This window comes from Manacus candei, unplaced genomic scaffold (genome assembly GCF_025592945.1).
Source record: "Manacus candei isolate 608988 ecotype Guabito, Panama unplaced genomic scaffold, ASM2559294v1 h1tg000067l, whole genome shotgun sequence".
NCBI classification, from domain to species: domain Eukaryota; kingdom Metazoa; phylum Chordata; class Aves; order Passeriformes; family Pipridae; genus Manacus; species Manacus candei.
This window is the reverse complement of record NW_026138115.1, coordinates 2,835,069-2,848,632: the sequence shown is the minus strand read 5'-3', so window position 1 is coordinate 2,848,632 and position 13,564 is coordinate 2,835,069. Positions and strand designations below refer to the sequence as shown.

At 43.6% G+C, this 13,564-nt stretch overlaps 1 protein-coding gene across 5 annotated transcripts in view; it reads right to left on the bottom strand.

Moving 5' to 3' along the window:
- Nucleotides 1–1,466, bottom strand: part of BTBD7 (BTB domain containing 7) — a 56,136-nt gene extending 54,670 nt beyond the window's left edge. For 4 of the 5 annotated variants that reach the window (XM_051806591.1, XM_051806594.1, XM_051806592.1 and 1 more), the window contains exon 1: nucleotides 1,352–1,466. The gene's annotated coding sequence lies outside the window, so the exon portion shown is untranslated. The remainder of the gene's footprint in view (nucleotides 1–1,351) is intronic. The other variant, XM_051806596.1, reaches the window with a different exon arrangement.
- Nucleotides 1,467–13,564: the final 12,098 nt, after the last annotated feature.

The window sequence follows — 13,564 nt, the reverse complement described above, 5'->3', positions numbered from 1 at the left end:
AGCACTCAGACCTTGCCTTGTAAACACCGTGGTCCACAGAACCTGTATGTTACTAGAAGACTCTTCTTCCACATCCTCGTAAATACTTTCTATAGATTTAATTTTGTTAAGATAACAGCAGGCTCTTAGTCAACAAGGGGAGGAGGAAGAAATATTTTCATTGATTTCTTAAGCAAAAGAGAAGGATCTAAGAAGGAATTCCCCTCCCTGCTTCTCTCTAAGAGGGATACTAATACAGAAGTAAGATGAAACATTTGAAACAATAAAGAACCTTAGAAGACTCACCCTACTCTCTAACATCTTTCAGACAAAGAAGGTAAAGCTTTAACTCCTCAAGTTTCTCAGTGCGTCAAAAATAGTTATGTGCATTACAAATTTTGTATCTGACTTTCTAGTTTTGTTTTCTCCATTTCTAATTGGAGTGTGGAGCATGTGGTAAAACCTGAGGCGATCACATCCCAGTGGTATATCTGTCAAACACTATGTATTATGTTACACTGCTTTGGAGCAAAGCCTGGAGCACTGCTACATCGCCTAAACTAAATTCACACACAAATGAAGTACCATTGTATCAACATGTATCTGATTATCTCACTATCGTATTTTATGTTAGCACTCGACATGTGTGTCATCTTTCACCCAACGGCCTCAAATGGGATGGCGGGGGAGAGCAAGTAGAAACACGAACCGACAGGAAAGCACTTATCCCACTGGCAGCAGGAATATTCCAGAGGCACGAGCGAGCACATCACGTACAAAGCTCTCCCTCCGAGTTCCTCCAGAAGCACCGCGGTAACACCTGTGCGGAGGGGAGCGGGACAAAGCCCCAGGTATCCCAAGGCAGCAGCAGTCGCAAGGCACGGGAGCTGTCACGGGCCGGGCTGAGCGGCCCCGGCGGCAGCCCCGCGGCCACAGCGGGCAAGCGCGGCCGCTCCCGCACCGCCCGGACACAGCCAGAGCCCCGCAGCTGCGGGAACGCGAGCCCGCACCGGCTCCTGCGGGAGACGGTTCCAAGCACCGCTCGCGGGCTCCGCGGGGAGCGGCGCCGGGCCGGGGGGGCGAGGCAGGACCCGACAGCGCGAACGGGCACAGCCGAGGCCGCTGCCGGCGCTTCGGACCGCGGACCCTGCGGGCCGGGAGCTGCACAGAGAGCGGGGCTGCTCCCCCGGCGAGCGGCCCCGCGGAGCTGCGGGCTGGGAGCGGCGCGGTGGGACGAGCTGCTCGCAGCCGGCCCGGCGGGGCGCGCTCCGAGCCCCGCCGCGGGGGCGTCGACGGTCTCGCCCCTTCCCCTCCGCCGCCGTGACACCGAGTCCGCACCCCCCTCCCGGCCCAGCTCCCCGCGGTGTCTCACCCCCGGCAGCCGCTCGCCGCTGCCATCCTCCCGCTCAGCGCCGCCCGCTCCCTCCCGGCCCCGCTCCGGCCGCCGCCATTTTGATCCCGAGCCCCGGGCTCGGCCGGGCAGCGGGAGCGCACACGGCGCCTGCGCGGCTGCGGCGCGCGGGACACGTGGTCCGCGGGGAGGGGGCGGGGCCCGGGCGGGCCCGGGGGCGGAGGGGCCGGGCGGGCCCGATCCCGCCGTGGTACCGCCGTGCCACCACGGTGACCCCCGCTGCCCCTCCGGTGCTCCCCCGCTGCCCCGCCGGTGTTCCCTCGGCACGGCCCGTCTGGGATCGTGAGAGAGAGTCGATCTCAGTGTGTGAGCCCTTGCCGCGACACCCCTTCCCACACCGCGTGCGTTGCTTGCCCTGTGTGACACATCCCGCAAGCTCGTTACCGTGCCCAGATGCAGAGGTGTCTGCAATGTAAGTTGTGTGTCAGCACATGTTCTTTGTCCTTGAGACTTAAGCTGCTTATATTAAGCATATGTCTGTCTGCTTGCTTTGCCACGCTGCTGTGAGCTCATTACAGCCGGGACACAGATTTCAGTTTTATTGTTCATGCTTACCTGGAAATAAACTCCCACCACCTTCCCCACTTCTGATAACCTCTCTCAGCATCTGAAACACACCTAGATGAAGGTATGTACCAGCAGTAAAAATGTCTCTAGCTGTTCCCACCGTTGCTGGTACCACTACTGCTACATTTTCTTCAAAGAAAGGTGTGTGTGGATACTGTCAGGATTAGCCACCATATCTGTAAGATCACTGTTTTCTGAATCAGAGAGTGACCAAAAATCCAAAGTATTCAACATTCTATTAGAACAATAAAACCACTTAGGTAAACCTAACTACTTGAGCCCTCTAAAAGAACTAAGCACCCCATGTCTATATATGAGAAGGTCTGAGAAAAGAGTTTCATGCAGAGGCCAAAAATCTGATGAAGTCACATGGTAGAAAATATTCAGCAAACTGAAAGCCACATCTGTGTTCATTCTTGGTTGGTAAAGGCAAGCTATGACTGATTACATCTCCTCCTGATTCTGCTGACAGTCCATTTCTGGAGGGAAGCCTTCCTCCCACTTGGCATCGTTCTGTCCTCCATCTCTGTAATTAACTCGCCTGAATGCAGCAGACCTCCCTAACTACCACTTGGCATAGCATCCCATAGTGCTGAGCAGTTTACCAAGAAGCTAGGGAATAAACAACCTCTAATATATTTGCCCATGCTGTAGACTCTTTTCCTACTGATTGCAGCCAAAAAATGGAGGAGAAACACAGTTGGGCTCATGGACAGTATCATGTACCCCTTGGGGTTTTAACCATCTTAGTTATTTATATGGTCTCCAGTACTGTAGTATACAAGAGAATCACAACCATTGACTTCCATATCTGCATAGTACCAGAGTAAGATCAAGGAATTTTTATAATTGTAGTTTCACACTGTCAGGGTTATGCTTGTATCTGTTCAAGGGAAACTATGTCCTGTAAATGTGATGTCTGCAAGCTTTTGTTGCTGTTGTCAAGAGAGATCATAAAACTGACTGGCAGGCAGAGCTCAGCCTCTTTGAGCTATTGCTTACTACAACCTTTCCATCTTCTATTTATGTCTCTCTTCTTGCTCCTGCCCTAACCAGCTTTTCATTCCTTGCTCTTAGGAACCATTATAGGGAATACTACATACACAGTGTTCAGCTTAGTTTTATTTTACTCTGGTTTTATGTAGAATTCGGGTAAATATGTTTATATTGCCTGCCTGAGCATATAAGGCTTTAGGTCTATGACCTCTGTGCTAAAATATTTTTTACTCATGGATCTGTATCTCATTTGGGTCCTTATAGATGCTGCAACTACAGGAAAGGCTTCATTTGTCTGAGCCACCAAAGTCAAGCAACCAGTAGACACAAACCTATAGAAAACTAAACTGCAGCAGTTTTAAAGCATGGAATTGTTAATTTAAATGTATCTGTTAGGTGAAGTGGTTGCAGATGAGGTTCTTAAATATGAGCAGTGCGTGACAACCCCAGCCTCTCTATAATATTCATGATTTATAATATCATTGTTACAATTTTAGCAATGGCTCGCTGAGAGCAGCATAGGAATAAGAACCAGTTAAATAAGTAAGATTCAGGTCATAGAGCTTTTAGACTAAGGGGGAGTAGTATGCCAGCTTGGTTTTCAGGTGACAGGAACCAGTTATGAATTTGTTCCCAAAGTTCTGTAAGTAGGTAAAAACACCCATTCAATTCTCCAACAAACCTGGCTCATAATCAGGTAGTGAAAATGACAAGAAAAGGAAAAGAAGTCTTGAAGGCTGAATGTTTGGTTCGTTAGTGGTCTTTTTTAATATTCTAATGCGATTAACTGGAATGTAGTCAAAATGGATGGTTAGATTGAAGTGCCAAGATCTTGCTGTGCAATAGTCATCCTTTCAGTAGCTAAAATAAACCTTCTTTCTTATGACTCAGAGGCAAACAGTGTGTTGGGTAACAACTTGGGGAGACATCTGGCAGGTTGGAAGCGAGGAAGGCTACCACGAGCTTTCTTTCGCTTTAGATTTTTTAAAGCATAGAGGTCACCCCTTGAGTGCAGCACATTGTCACTGTCTTCGAGGATTGTGTGGTCTCATGGGCTAGACAGCTTGGAAGCACACCAAAAGTAAGCTGGCTAGCTCCTTCTACCACCTGGGACCTTGGTGCAGAAGACAGGTTATAAAACACTGAGTTACAAACCTCGCTGCGGAGGAGTGGGAATTGGAAGCTAATTGCATTTACATGCAGGTAATATGTTTTCTGAGATGAGAGGATAGGAAATTCAGACTGTCTGACAAACACCCCCAGAGCATGTGCACACACATCTCTTCCCTGATCGCTTAATTATAATCCTCACCCCACACTCTCAGAAATAAATTGATGTTCCAATTTTATCAGGATTGAGATATGTTTGGTCTGATCAATTTAAAATAATCTCTTGATGTCCTAATGAACAAAATCTTATATATGCCCTAAATATTGTAAAATATCCTCTCCTCTTTGGATCAAACAATGTGCAGAATGAGATACTGTCTGAGCCACACAACACTGTGCAGTAGCTCTGCTCATAAGCAATGGTGTAATACTTATTCATGTTTTTGCAGGAGCTTCCGTAAAATACTTATCAATGGTAATCACTGTACGTACACGTTGCATTTTATCTCCAAATTCGAGTGTTAATAGGAAAAATTGATTATGTGCCACCACTTATTAAGAATCAAACCAGCTCAAATGTCTATTGCAGTTCATTTACCCTTCGTTTGCACTAGGAAGCTCAAGCTTTGAAATGCCCTTTTGATGATATATATCAGAATTTATTGAAAAGAAAATACACTTGGAAAAAACCCCTGACCCTTTCACTTCCATTGCTTCATTTTGTGTCCATCATTCATTTCTTAGACTTTTGGATGTTTCTTTTGATTTTCAGTCCAAATGTGTACTGTTTGTTATTATTAATTATGTATTTGTATTGCTGTATTGTGTGCAGGGTCTAATCAAATCCAGGGTCTGCTGTGATGGATGGTTTGCCAAACTCAGATTACAATACATGGTCTAGAGAATTTACCAATTAACTGGAAGGTGTGATCATGTAAGGTACCTCCTGCAAACCAGTGAGAAAATCAGATGTGTGTAATTTTTGGTGAGAGTTGCAGAAGGTGCCTACTACAGAAATAATGTCAGCTGCATTAATTGGAGAATGTGATTCTGTTTTGCTGTAACAACACTTTTTTATTCATGACCTTTTGAAGTGCAACTTTCTGATGTTATGGATCAAATCCTTAAAGTCTAATTTACCCTGTTAATTTTTTTTTTTTTTGTGAGTGTGTGTGTTTCAGTTCAATTTCATGGAACTCAAAGCGGTAAATCATGGCTAAAGAAGAGCTTAGAATACTTTAGAGTATAATTTCTTTATTGGTAACTGATCCACAATAACTGATTCCTCAAGGGCTGAAAAATAGATTTAAGACTGATGCTTCTTATGCTAAACAGGATTCATTTTTATCAGTGATATTGATGAGATTCTGCAAATATAGAGACCTGGACTATTACTAGCTCTCTAATGTTACTTGTTTTTTGTTGTCTTTCTTATTATCTGAGCTTTTATCAGTTTCTAAACCTACTTTAAAATTTTGTAGGAAAAGGTTATTCGCCATACTCATAAAAACATTGTTCATTATACATCAGCTGAGACACCCTCAAAGAATAGACTGAAGTTGATATGCAAGCCACAATAACTGGCTTTCTATAATCAGTGATAGCAGAGTGAGAGATGTGCTTCCTTGTGTGAAATGGGTGCTGTGGAAGCACAGCAATGGCAGCAATGCTCTTTCTGCCCTGATTTTCCTTGTTTCTTCAATCACCAGATCTTCATAAAGAGATGAAGAGAACCTGTGTTCTGGTAAGAGAGCTGAGGAAGAAGGGAGATGAGGGCAAAGGATTTTGTTTGCTGCTGGCAAGAGAGAAGGAGGCTACTCTGGGGTACCTACAAATTGCCTACCAGCACATGCTGGGGAAAGGGGAAGGGCACGCAGCCACCGTGTGTTTCTGGGGAGCCTGGTGAATTAGATGAGGTGAAATAGTTGCATCCAGCAGAAACAAAGTGCAAACTATTATTTTGAAGGAGATGTTAAAGAGGCCCTGCCCCAAGCAGGTAGCAGAAGATACATGTACATCAGGGGCCTTTGAAGAAGCACAAGGAAAAGAAGTGACACTAGACTCCCATGTTAAGATGGGGAGGCCTGGAGACAGATAGGGGTCTGTCTGTGGAACAGTCCGGCACCTCAAGAAATGAAGACAATGTGGGTGGTGATCTATGCCAGGAGGTTATACCTTACAAAACTACTGGCCTGTGAAGTCCGTGGGCTGACAGTGATGGGCAGCCCATGGCCATTACATTTAGACAAACCTACACCGGGAGGCACAAAATTAATTAGTTTGCCTGCATGACCTTTATGTAGCTAACTTTTGCACATGCACAGGGAAAATCTCTCACTCTGATCACCAAGGCATATCCTAAAAGGAATGTTACTTGATTGTAAATCAAATTTCATTTGGATTAACCTTTAGTTGGGTCCTTAAAAGGGGGTTGTTATGTGTACATAAAGGGGTTGTTTGTTGTTACTGTTGCTACAGTGTCACTGATGCTTTTGGTGAGGATATAATCACTCACCCTGTGGCTGCATTCCTTGGTAAATGCTCTTTGTAATTTGTCAGTGCAGAGAAAGATGCCAAAAACAAACCGCTGATGATGATGGCAATTGCTTGCCTTGGCTGTGTAAACCTGCACTGCTGGTCTTTTCCTATCACTCAGTACTTTATAAAATGATCCTTTTTTCTCCTGCTGTTTCTGTGTGCAATGTGCACAATATAAGAAGTTTGTGGAATGAGTTGTTACTCAATACACTGATCTCCCCTCACAGCTCAGTAATGGCACTATGCCTACTTTGCTGCACACTTCAACCTACTTTAAATGCAGAGTTGATAACTTCCTACAGCCCTTTCTGTGCATCTGAGTGCTTCATAAACACCAATGAATTCTCAAAAAACAGTTGTTGTATTCACCCTGTAGATTACAATGTGAGACACAGAATTATTAAGACGGAGAATCTGCTTGTTGTGGAGCTCAGTTAAAGTACCTGGGCTCTTATGGGCACTTCCCAGTACTGCAGCACATGCCATGCTCAGTGCATGTGTCCTGTTCAGTCCAGTTGCAGCTGTGAGTCTGCCCTCTTGCAAACCTGGCACCAGGATTTCAAGTCAAGCACTCAGAACAGGAAGAACAAACTGCTAACCACAACTTAGAAAAAGTTTAAGTAGTGACTGATTATTACATTGTTAATCTTTGGCAGAGGCAAGTTTGGATTCCCCAGGAGAGCACTTAGCTATGAGACAGTCCTTTCTCTGCCTGAAACATCTTGTCTTGTGCCACCTGTGCCTTCCAAGTTCTACAGCATGCTGAGCAAAGGTCAACAGATGGACACTTTTTAAAAAAATGTACATTCCTGATTTATACCCAGAATAGGTCCATCCTATAAATTATCTATCTGGTTAGACCCTGATATGACCCAGTTGGATCTGGGTGTTGTAAAGTGCAGTTACTGATGTTAAAAACAGCTATCCATTGGAACCTAAATAGGTTTTGATTACATAACATCAGCCAAATTCACAGCACTGACTGGAATTTGTCTGTGTACTTAATGTGTGGATAAACTAACTAACTCATTGGGAAGTTCATGCTAGAAAGATGATAGTAGATGATCAGTGGGAGGTACAAGAACTGATGTGTATATAAAGCCTGTTCATAGAATCATAGAACTATAAGGAAAAGACCTTTAAGATCATCGAGTCCAACCGTTAACCCAGCACTGCCAAGTCCATCACTAAACCATGTTCCTAAGCACCACATCTACACATCTTTTAAATCCCTCTAGGGATGGTGACTCCACCACTGCCCTGAGCAGCCTGTTCCGGTGCCTCATGACCACTTCAGTGAAGAACTTTGCACACAGAATAATTTAGGTTGAAAAAGATGTCTAAGATCATAGAGTTGAACCCTTGACCAATCACCACCCTGTCAACTAGACCATCGCACTAAGTGCCACTTCTCGAACACCTCCAGGGATGGTGACCCCCCCCATCTCCCTGAGCAGCACGTTCCAATGCTTAACAATCCTCTCTGTGAAGAAATTCTTCCTGAAATATGCTGAGCTGGAAGGGGCCCACACAGATTATTGAAGCCCAACTCCTGGCCCTGTACAGAACAGCCCTGAGAATCACACCATGTGCCTGAGCGTTGTCCAAATGCTACTTGAACTCTGGCAGACTTGGGGCTCTGAACACTTCTCTGGTTCTTTGTATTCAGATTGCTGAATGGTAATCCTCCTGCGATGTTACTCGATCAACAGTGGACAAATCTTGTAATGTTATTACTGCTACTTCTTCTACTGTCTTAAGAAAGAAACTTGGATGATGAAGCTCTTATCAAGCTGAGTAGTGTCTGGACAAGACTGAGTGAGTATGGTTTCTGAAAGAGGTAGGGCTGGAAACAAGTTGAAGCAATCAGTCATTGTCAGTGAAAGAACAATGAAGATATTGTTAGAAATCTTCAGATGCTGAACGTTTTTTAACAGCCAAGTGAAAGCAACAGGCAGAGTAGTCAGTGGTCAGACTACTTGAAAGAAGTAGTCAACATGATGAAGATCTAACCTCCCTAAAGAGAGCTGAACGCTGTAATGGATTGCTCTCAATCAGCAAAAATTACCTTGTGTCAAATCTAAATATTCCTTACTGAAATTTAAGTTCACTACTTTTTGTTCTGTCAGCAGCAGACACAGGAAACAGATTATTCTCTTAGCCTTTGCAACTATGTAGTTATTGGACAAGTCTGGAAGAGAGTCACCTTCTCCCCTACTTCTCTATTTAGACTAAACAATTCAAACTTCTTCAGCTTTTCTCTGGGGATATTTTGTGGTTCTTGGTCGTTCTCCTCACACTTCTTTGTTGTCTGTGCGATTAATTCACATCTTTCTTGACATCCAGGTCCCAAACTGGAAGCCCAAATTGCAGCACAGGTTTTACCACTAGCATGTGCTCTACAGAACCTCACAGATGATGCTTTTGGGTGTATCTCCCAATCTCTTTGCACCTTCAGTTATTACTGGTCCCTTCAGGCTCTCTTCTGGCAGTATCCTTGGCACTCACATGGATGAAAAGCGTGAGGAAATAACTGGTGGGATTTCCTCATCTCTTTCCAGGAGTTTGAAAACATGCTTCTTGGAACAGCAGTACAGAGTATTGTGAGGGTCTGCCCAGTTCAGGAGAGGTTGATGCTGCTTTTTGTCTCCTCCATGGAGGTCGTGTGTCTCAGGTCTCTTGGAGAATGTGGCTTTCCTTCTTTCATCCTCAGTGCTAAATCCTTGCTTGCTGCCTGGACCCTGGCTCTTTGACTTCAAAAAAAGATGCCTTCTTGGAAGAGCAGCTTATTCACCCCCAGCTGCTGATGCTTCTATAGACTACTTCAGCTTGCCAGTTTCCTTTTCTGCATCCTGACCTTAAAAAAGGGTTTGAGAAACAAAGTAAGTTAATTAGCAGCTCCTGTCCTGAGGTATTCTCAGACTATGCATGAAGACCCAAGTCCTGGAAAGGAAGAAGCTATGATGCATTGACTGAGGATTTTTTGCCTTTTTAGACTGAGAGCTGCATGAGAGACCAGTGTTGGCTGTACCACAGCTGGGACTGACCTGTTTTGCTTCCTGACAGTAGTGGTGCTGATGGTGCCAGAGGAATCTACAATTCCACACCAAGCCACAAAGCATTTCAGAGATAAATGAGATGTTATTAACAGATTTTAGTTAAGAAGTCACAGTTAATGAAAACCTATGACTACTATTGCAAGATCTGAGATTACATTAAGAGTGGTAGCAGTTTCCTGTTAGGAGAGAAAAAAGAGGAAAAGCGCATGGAAAATCACACAAATATTGACACTCAGATTCTGATGAGTCTTTTAAATGTGAAGGTCTTTTAAATCTGAGGTGGTCATGTATGAAGTTTTATATGCTGTAGTGGGGTCCTATTATTTTCATGGGACAACTGCTGGAGATGAGGGACTGTATCCCTAAGACACCACAAATGCGGATAAAAATTTGCTATACCAGGCTACCATACATATAGAATGCATAGTACACATATATCCCATGTAAAGCATTTGAGCTAACAGAAGGAGTTACAGCAATTACCTGAATGAGATGGTTGCCTTGGAAGTCCCTTTTAAATAGAAGTAGGTTTAAACTGTATCAGATGTAGTTCTGTGTTGACTGACAATTCAAGGGTTTTTGGATGCAGAGTCTAGGTGCAGATCCTAACAGATAAAGTCAACCCTGAATGCAGTAAACTGAAATCGATAGCATATCACAGTGGTTTAAATTAATAATGTGTTGAAAGTCTGGTTTTGCTTATGTTTCAAGCTTTTGACTGTGCCTCTCTTTTTGCCTTTGAAGTTAACATTCATTGCACACTGATCTTTGTTTTCTCCCAAGCACTTTCATCCTCTGCCTCAGGCCATCCCATGTACATGGGAGGAGATCTGTGCAAAAGATTTTTTTCCAAATCCCTCCTTAAAATTAATTTTTACTATGAATCTTATGAGCAATGATATGCTGCTACTGTTTGCTGTGCTGCATATGGCATTCACCTTGTTACTCTTCGCTTTTCCCACCAAATGTACATTTATTTTTGGCTTAAGCTCTGCCCTTTCAAAATAAAGGAGCCTAATGTGCCAGAAGGTGTTACCTTGGTAAGACCAGTTTTGCTTCTATACACCTTTGCAGCTGTCTGGTGATGTCAAAGCAGAAGCTGCCTATGAAAGTGGTATCTCAGGATAAAGACAGGCTTCTGAGGCTTTGCTGGGACAGTGACTCCAGCAGTTCCTTTTGTGATACTGCAGAACAAAAATGAATGCATGACAGATCCTCATAATTTTCCCCCTTGGTGTCTGATTCTCTCTGTACTTCACTTTCTAAAGAGTTGTTTTATTTGACCTATTTAGACTATAATGTAGCTCATGCAGTAGTTTGCATGTTGCTGTATGGATAGCATGTAGCCTTGTGGCATAACATCTATTGGCAGTCCATACCCTGCTGAATTAAACCTGTGCTCTGGAGAGACCAACCGAGGATTAGGCATTGTGAGCAAGTCTTAGAGCAGCAAGTCGTGGAGCTCATGCAGCCGAGCTGTTATGTCCACACATCACTGCTTGGGGATATTAACCCAACTCCAAGAGTAGTACAGAAATTTATCATGATGTCGAGCATTTCTTGCTGCATTCCAGAGACATGCCCTTAGATTCCTGCAATCAGTATTCACTTTCAGTCTGTAATTCTTTGTGAACAAACTTTGGAGATAAAATGAGTGTTGCAGGCAGAAAAAAAAAAGATGTGAAAGACCAACCACTGAAACGAATGAGCTGGCTCTGGATAGCACCCAGGATTACAGCATCCTCCATAGCTGAATGTGGAAATTACTTCATGATGCCTGCCCACAACAGAACAAAAAACCAAAAGGTTATGTGTTCTTGAGACCTGATGAAAAAAGAAACAATACCTGTGGTGATTTTAAAAGTAGGCACGGTTCATTTATCCAAATTGGACAAATGGGGGTATTGACCAGCTTGCTTTTGCAAGCCTCCAGCTGATCACAATCGGCCATTGGGATTAGTTTTGTGTCCTGTCCAAAATCCATGGATTGTCTCCTCCCTCTGTCTGGGTTGGCACGGTGCCACTGTCTTCAGTTGTACAGTGCCAGCTAATACCAGCTGAGACTCCAGACTGTGATTTGCTTATTCATCAGATTCCAAGGGGAAAATATAAATAGTATTTAGCTCTCTTACTGCTCCCTATAGAAAAAAATAAGGAGTCTCATCTTCATTTAAACAGAAGGAAAAAGCCACTGTTAAATACTGTTAAAGTATTAAAATTTTAGTGTCTCAAGGAAAAGGGCAAAAATCTGATATTGTCCCACTAAAATTGATAGAAACACTATCCCTGACTGGTGAATGTAGGATGAATCCCCAAATTATCATAACAGCCCTTTATGGAAGTAGAATAGTTTTCAGAGGAATTCAGCATTTCATTGCTTCTATCAGTGTTAGCAATATATTGATTATTTTTGTGATTGTAAATAAAGGCAGCAGCCAGTTTGGGTCCTTACCCGCATAGAGAAATATCTGTTAAAAGAATTTGCAAAATGCTCAGCCTTTCTCGAAACAGTTGCTTTGTTCTGGATCAGATGTGGCCAGAAACAGAAAGCAGCATCCTCTACTACTGCCCCTTCCCTGCCCGGAACTCTCCATTCAGTCTCTGTCTGCCACCCCCCCAGCACACCCAAGAGCAGTCAGCCTGACAGCACTGCACTGTTCAGAGGCTCAGGCTTTGGACTGGGGCTTTGCTGGCATTTAGCTGAGCCAGAACTGCAGGAGGAATCCTAGCCTAGAGTCACATTAAGTAATCCTTCTATTCCAGCTCTTACTCCAGTTGACTGTTGTTTGAGCTTACAGAACAAAAATGTTGTATACTGTATAAACCAGCCAAAGGCATAGCAGGGAATACCCTTTGTTCCAGGTTTCAACCACGTTTTAAGTTGCTTTTCATGCTACTTACTTAGGTAGATAGAAACCTTATCCTTCAGGAGAACAAGACCAGGGCAGAGTCGCTGCACACCTAAGCAGCTGTAGGTAACTGAGCCTGCCTGGTGTTGCGCAATGATTTAGTGCCATCTACAGTGTGAAATGGGTCTTAGAGACCGAGGGGTGTCAGAAGTTTAAATTACACAAAAAGCAAAACAGCATGCACAAAAAATTGCCTTACAATTTAAGAACAAATAAAGACATGATTAAAAGCCAGAAGAAATTAAATTAAATGCTTGCTGTATATTAAAACAGGAATAGAAGATTTAATGTTGTTTAATTTGTGCTTTTGAATATGCTTGATTCCAACACAGATTGATGTATTCCTATGTTATAGGACTTTTTTTTCCTCAACTCATTTATTTTTGCTGTTGATGATCTAACTGAGCTTGAAGTAAATGACAAAATGTCACCTAGTGCCCTTCTTAATAACGTTTATGCAATAGGATACCACACCTGCTCTGGGTCCTTTGGTGTCATTGGTACTACTTACCCAGACTTAAGGAGAGAATCAGGACTCTGTAAAGTCAATTCCATATTGTGGAGCCTTCCTTGTTAGTGCAGTTATTGAAAACCTAGGAACATGTCGTCCTTTTGCAGAACTGTGCTCTTGTCCAAAGCACATGAGCATTTGATTGTGCTTAACTTATCCACCTAGGAAGTCCTTTCCATTACATCTTCTCTGTGTTCTGTTCAGGCAGTAAATCAAAAGGGTGGGTTTTTTTACCCACGTGATGATAAACTAAACTATTTACTTCTTTCTCCCCTTGTACAGTCTCGCAGCGAGAGGGCTGAGCCTGATTGCTCTTTAGCCTTTATATGTCATAAATAAAATTTGGGATTGAGAATGAGTTTCTGCCAACTGGATGTGGACTCATCCTAAACTCTTACACAAACTGGCAGTCAGGCTCAGAATCATTGCAAGAGCAGCTTCCCAATTTCTGCAGTACCTGAGGGCCTAAATGGAACCTCTAACA